The sequence below is a fragment of the Humulus lupulus genome, chromosome 8 (genome assembly GCF_963169125.1).
Source record: "Humulus lupulus chromosome 8, drHumLupu1.1, whole genome shotgun sequence".
Lineage (NCBI taxonomy): Eukaryota > Viridiplantae > Streptophyta > Magnoliopsida > Rosales > Cannabaceae > Humulus > Humulus lupulus.
The window spans coordinates 95,935,963-95,942,588 of NC_084800.1; the positions used below are offsets into that span (position 1 = coordinate 95,935,963).

The following is a 6,626-nucleotide window of genomic DNA, read 5'->3' on the forward strand; positions in this document are numbered from 1 at the left end:
GCACATAAAGATTGTATACACGAATGGTGTAACAAGAAAGGGAATACAACCTGTGAAATATGTCTTCATGTAAGAATTCAAATGATTTAGATTTCTCTATTTTTGAAACTTATTTTTTCGGGTTATTTTTTTATTATTTGCATTTTAGAAAACTACAATGGTTTTTCATTTGAATTGATCGAACCAAGTTTTCCTCGTTTTAAGTTTGTTCATGATTTTGGATGCCTCAAAATTTATGTTTTTGCTCAACTTTTCTTTTATGTTTACAAGAATTACTCTGTTTTTCAGTTTACAAGAATTACTTTATGTGCTTTCTTTGGGGGCTGATTTTCCAGTAGAATTTACATTTGGGTTTTTGATTTCACAGTGTTTTCTGACGATTTTAGGTTTTGGGTCTTGCTTACAATAATGATGTCTACATACCATAATCTTGATTTGGGAAGGACTGTTTTGGATTTGGTTGCTTGTGGCTGTTCATCCAACTCTTCATTCGAAACCTATATATCCAATTAACTTGTAAGAAGCACGTCACTGTGTATAAGATATTTTAGGCAACTTGTGATTTTTTTGTTGTTCTTTAATAAATTTTGATAGCAGAGATGAATTTCCTTTGTTGCAGCAATTTTGTGGAGGACTAGCTACAAGGTAAATTTTGTGGAGGAATAGCTTTTATAAATTTTGATAGCATATATGTATTAAAGAGAAGGCTACAAAGTGTTCTCAATAACACATAATAAATGTGAGATGGAACAAGAGCCAATAAGATGATGCTTACTTGGAGGGAATCATCAAGGTAATTTGCATAGTTATATTTAAGTTCATAATTAGTAGTCTTTGTCTCATATATATTTCATGATTCTCCATCCACCTATTTAAGTATCATGTTTGGTTAATAGAGATGGACACACTTAAATCTAGAACTCACCATAGGATGATGTGAATCCTCTCTGTAAACTTGATCTGAAATATTTTTAAGAGCTAATGCAAGTATTATTTGATTTTTGCGTACCTGATCTTGCAACAAGTTTATATGTTTTATCCTCGTGCTTAGTTAAGATCACTCTGATTGTTGCAGCAATCACAAGTCAATGTGCAAAGTGCATAGTTTGAGGTTTTCAAACAGGTTGCTGCATTTTGTTTATGCAATATTTTTTCATGGCAACTTTTCATTTGGCTAGAAAATAATTGCTGGAAAACTTGTTATATGTAGAAGTTGAACCTTGCATATAATTTTGATATTCCACTGCTCTGAAAATATTTGAAAAATGTTATACTCCAAATCCAAAACTAATACTAATCCAAAAGAAAAAAAAAGAACAGAATAAATAAAGTACCTAACGTATAATAACAAGAGTGGGAAGTAACCAAACAAATTAATAACTGAAACAATTGCAGAAATGGAGCACCTGATTTTTTTTTTTAGGTACCATTTGATCTATATAATATACATGGATATATACATGTAACATCAGCCATACGTTATATATCAATGAAAAATTGAAAATAAATCTCTTGTTTCATATCAGGTAATGAGTCTATATTCCTCTGTATTACTATCTGCTATTGATATCTGATTTCCATGTCCAAGAGAGGATATTTTTGTATGCATCTGTTTGGCAATCTTGATATTATTATTTGATGATGAGGGTGAAAATAACTTAATAGCTTGTTGCTAAATTCTTATTTTCTTTCCCAATTTCCATGAGCCTAGTTCATAGCTCCTACTAGTTTTTCTTTTGGGTTTATTCTGGCTATATAGTGGCTGTAGTTAAGGTGTTTGGTCAAAGACAGATCTCTTTAATGCTTTATATTTTGTTATCTATGTTTCTGTAAATCCGCTTGTATTTGGACCATTTATTAGAAATGTTGTTATGCATTATGCCAACACTACAACAATTATGCCCATATATTACACTAAAATATCACATTACAACAATTATGCCCATATAATGCTTTCCCAACAACACTAACTGTTTTGGTTAGTTAGTTGTTCATTGTAACTAATTATTGTTATTTTGTAGATTAGTTACTTTATTAGTTTTGGTATTTTCTGTATATATACTCTTTTGTATCATTACTTCATTAATGAGAATTGATTCTATTAATTTAGTCATTAAGTTTGTCACTAAGTTTGATTCTATCTGCTTTTCTCTTTTTCCTCCTCTGGGTTGACGATGGTTCTTGGTTGTGGACGAGCTATTCTAATTATTTTTCTTCTGTTTGGGTTTGCATTATGCAGGTTTGTAGGCGTGATGGTGTTGGTGGTGAGGGTTCGTGGTAATGGCTCACGAGAAGGTGCTGATGCGGTCATGCTTTCTGGAGAAACTGCCCACAGAAAGTAAGTTAACTAATTCATTTGGCCTTGGGTGGCCTCTTAATATATTTCCAATGTGCAATGGCTATTGAAAAAGTATTATCAAAACTCAATAAATATTTTTGTTTTCTAAATTTTTTGCTTTCTTTGTAGTAATGTGTATCCCACAAAAATAATTATAGTAGTATTCTCTAGTTAAAAAAATGTTAATGATTCTTAGACACTTTAGAGTTATCAGTTATGTATGACTTTTTCCTTTTGTCTGATGCAAATTTTCTGTCTTGTCATTTCCTTTCTTTTATTTTACATATCTGCCGTCTAATTTTGTGATTATAACAAAGATATCCATTGAAAGTTGTCAAAGTAATGCATACTGAGTTAACAGGATGTATGGCTATACTCCTAAGTCATTATCGGCCTTACTCAACAATATTTGCCTTCACAAATGAGTAAGTCTATCATGAGGAATGATGTGTAATTCATCTCCGATGTATCAATTCTATCTGTAATTTTGGTTCATAATTACTCTTCAGCGATTCGTATGCTAACACAGTGCGTTTATTAACAACATGGCTTTGGGCAAGTAGCATAAAATAACATTAGGAAGGTGAACATAAATAATATATTTAGCAGGAATTTTTTTTGACAAATTAGGCACACAAGAGTCTTCTGTAGTTAATGTATCATTATTTTGCCTGATGTTCAGAAATGGGAAAAGAAAGTAAGTGGACAGGATTAGAAAAATCTGTGCCAGCCCAGCTGATGACATCTTTTGACTCTTCAAGATTTCAACTTAGCTAAAATAAAGTTACTGGATGCATAATTATGAACTGAACTAATTTCGTAAACCATCTAAGTACTATTTTTTATCTGTTATTATAATTTTCATCCATATTCACTAACGACATATTTTTTCTCATGCTAATTGAATATATTCAACACTCAAAATATGCTTGGGTGCTTATTAAATTTGAGAGTAGCACGGTTTTGCAAGTGCAAAATATTTTATCTGACATGATAATTTGTGCTTAGCAGAGAAAGGATTAAGCAGAGGCTGGTGCTTTATCATGGTGTTCTGCCTATATATATGGAATTCTCAAATGGCGGTGAAGAAACCTTCTCTAGAGCACTCAAGCTGTTACTGGTTAGTGAGGTTTAACTTCAATTTGCCAGCGTTGGAAATCGAAGCTTTTCATCTAATGCCCCACTGATTGAGAACTCTGATGCTCAGATTTTCGTTCCAGATGTGAGTCTTTTTCTTTTTGCTTTGTATAAATGTAGTTTATTCATTAATTGGGTGCTATCATGAATGGATACAAAATATTAGATTAAACCCTGAAACTATTTGTAATAAGTCTTTAAAGAGAATTAGATGAAATAACTTTTTTCCTTCTCATCAGTGATAAAAAAAGTACTTAAAGAACAAGCTGGAACTTTTTAATTAATGGCATATTTCTGAAGACTTGACATGTTTTCATGTGTTGAGGTTTTCTATCAATTTTTTGCATTTTTAGTTACTGTTTGGATAGCCTCATTTAAAAAACTTGTCAATGAGAGAGTTTGATAGTGACCACACAATCTTTATTATCACAGTCCTAACTCACGAAACTAGTCATATTTTTTAGTATTTGACTACTTTATTTACTTGTATCTCATTTAGAGATTGACTCTTTTTTGGGATTGCTAAGTTATTTTTTGGAGTCTAATGTCAAAACTAGATATTTATGCAGCATTGTTCCTTTGTAAATTTCTATTTAATTAGCATTTGAAACATTAGTGGTGAAATTTGGGTTTTCAATAAGGTCTTCTATTTCTTTGAAACTCTTTTATTTAAGGTTAATCACTAGAGTCTTGCTTAGTTTCTCACCAATGTTATTGGTACTGCAGTGTTATACACAGTATATCCCTTTGCCAATCAGTGACCTTGATTCTTGGTTGAAGACACCCTCCATATATGTTTTTGATTGCTCTGCGGCTGGGGGAATATTGTGAATGCTTTTATTGAGGTAAAGCTTTAACTCAAAACATATAATGAATTGATATATGTATTGATAATTAAGGTGCTACGTGACATGAATTCATTATCTGTAATTCAGATATTTATATATAAATATATTTGTAAATATAGTGACTTGATTTGATGGTTTGGCAGCTTCATGATTGGGTTGCTTCTAGCTCCTCTGGATCCACAAGGGATTGCATTCTACTTGGAGCTTGTGAAGCACATGAGACTCTTCCACAAAGTGCTGAATTTCCTGCAGATATGTTTACGTCTTGTCTCACAACACCTATTAAGATGGCTTTGAGATGGTGAGCTTCTTTTCTTATTCATATGTTAGGATCGCCTATCACGTTTATGCATCTTTATTTGAGATCATGCAGTTTTCTGGTTTTGCCTTATGGTGTTTATTCCATATTGGCTGCTTCCTAGTTATTTTTAGTTTGTCAACTGAAAGTCTTTTAGCTGTGCTGTTTGTTTAAAGCTGTAGGAAGTTAGAAATGGCATGGTATTTAAAATACAGAGAAATCAATCCTTATTCCTAAATCCAACTTGACCGATGCCTTGTGACGTGATTGGTTTGAATAGATTCTTTGAAATATACACAAGTTAGCTAATCTCTGCCTCTATTTTGGGTAGTGAATGCTTTTTCTTATGAGACTAATTTTTTTTTGTTGTATTTTAAGTTGTGGATAACAATTGGTTTTTGTGCTGCGGATCATTTGATATGTTTTATTAACATAAGGATGTAATATTTGCTTCTACATTTACTATCATTCTAGTCATAGAAATTTAGTATAGTTTAGTTACAAGTTTAATTGTTTTGCACCTATAAGGGCTCTATAACCCATGCTTGCAAACTGGAAGTGACATCAGGGAAATAGTGTTTGAAGTGTTTGTTGATAAGGAAGTTTTATACTGTATTTCAGATGAATTTGAATCTACTTTTCATGAGGCTTTTCTTAGTCGTCTTACGAAAACTGGTGCAACAGAAAGTTCATCTTTATGTGACCTTCCTAAACAGATGGAAGGTGATCAACAGAGAGCCTTTGAACAGACTAAGAACATCTTAAGTAATTTAGTTGCTGCTGTTGACAATTTGTGGTATCTAAAAGATGGGATACATACTGTAGTCTTGAAAAAACTTTCAGAAAATGGTAAGAGCTATGTGGGTTTTACAGTTTTATTTTGTATGATACTTCAAGCACTGAATAGTAGACTTATCTCAGTTTTTGGTGGATCCTACTCCATTTTCTAGGATCTTGCAGGCAAAGGACACCAAGTGAATTAGATAGAGAGGTTAAGAACTTGAGGGTGGCATTTACTGACCTGTTTTTGAAGCATAACACTTTCAAAGAAACTGCAAAGCCATCAAGATATTGATGCAAAGAATAAAGTCGGGCTTAGAATATTAAGAGGTAACTCCTAGCGAGTGGAGAGAAGGCACTTTAACTTGGATTGCAAGTAATTGCAAAGATTAAGGGCTATGCTGATGCAGCTCAAGTACTCCAATGAATTGGCTTCCTAGTTCTATTTTACTGTTGCTGAAACATAGCTCAAAGAAGATTATCTTTGTAGGCACCTGAATTCTTTACAACTGCTCCAGCTCTTGTGATACCAAAAGCTATTTCAAATACTGGTTTAGATGCTTCTCAGATTGATTACCTTCTTCTCTATAGGTTGTAGCTCTAGCCAATCAAAAGCTGCTTGGTCTTAATCCTGTGAGTTTGGAGAAAACTAGATAATTTCTTTCAAGTTGGTTTACTTTATATGCTTACAGGTGGAAACTAGCTTAAGTCTTGTGTTCTTAATAATAAAAGGACTTTTTTTTTTTACAATGTGCAGGTATATTGAGATGATTTCTTTGGAGCAATTCTTGACAACATTTGTAGTTGAGGCCTTTAGAATGGAAGAATGTATTTCACTAATTTTTGTATACATTTCTTGTTTTGTATTTAGTGATAAAGGAATCTGAATTTGGCATAAATTATGTTGTAATATGATTTCTTAAGCCTAGACTAGTAGACTAAATATAGTAATTACATTTGAGTAATTAATAAAAATCTATTTATGTTACCTTATTTGGCTTCAACTTTCATATTTGTTTTCCTAGTTTTGTGTAAGTAAAAAAAGATTATGTTTCTCTAAGCTAATATAACACATGTGCTATACTAAAGTGTAGTATAACACAAATAATGTGTTATACTAAAGTGTAGTATAACACAAAAAAAGTGTTATACTAAAGTGTAGTATAACACAAATTTATAAGTATTGAAATGTGTTATATAATCGACTATAAATAACATAATTAAA

At 32.0% G+C, this 6,626-nt stretch overlaps 1 long non-coding RNA gene across 1 annotated transcript; it reads left to right on the plus strand.

The window, feature by feature from the left end:
* Nucleotides 1-4,196: 4,196 nt before the first annotated feature.
* On the plus strand, nt 4,197-5,697 carry LOC133793975 (uncharacterized). Its single transcript, XR_009875055.1, has 3 exons — nt 4,197-4,320; nt 4,467-4,624; nt 5,543-5,697. It is a non-coding gene; the product is annotated as an uncharacterized LOC133793975 (long non-coding RNA).
* Nucleotides 5,698-6,626: the final 929 nt, after the last annotated feature.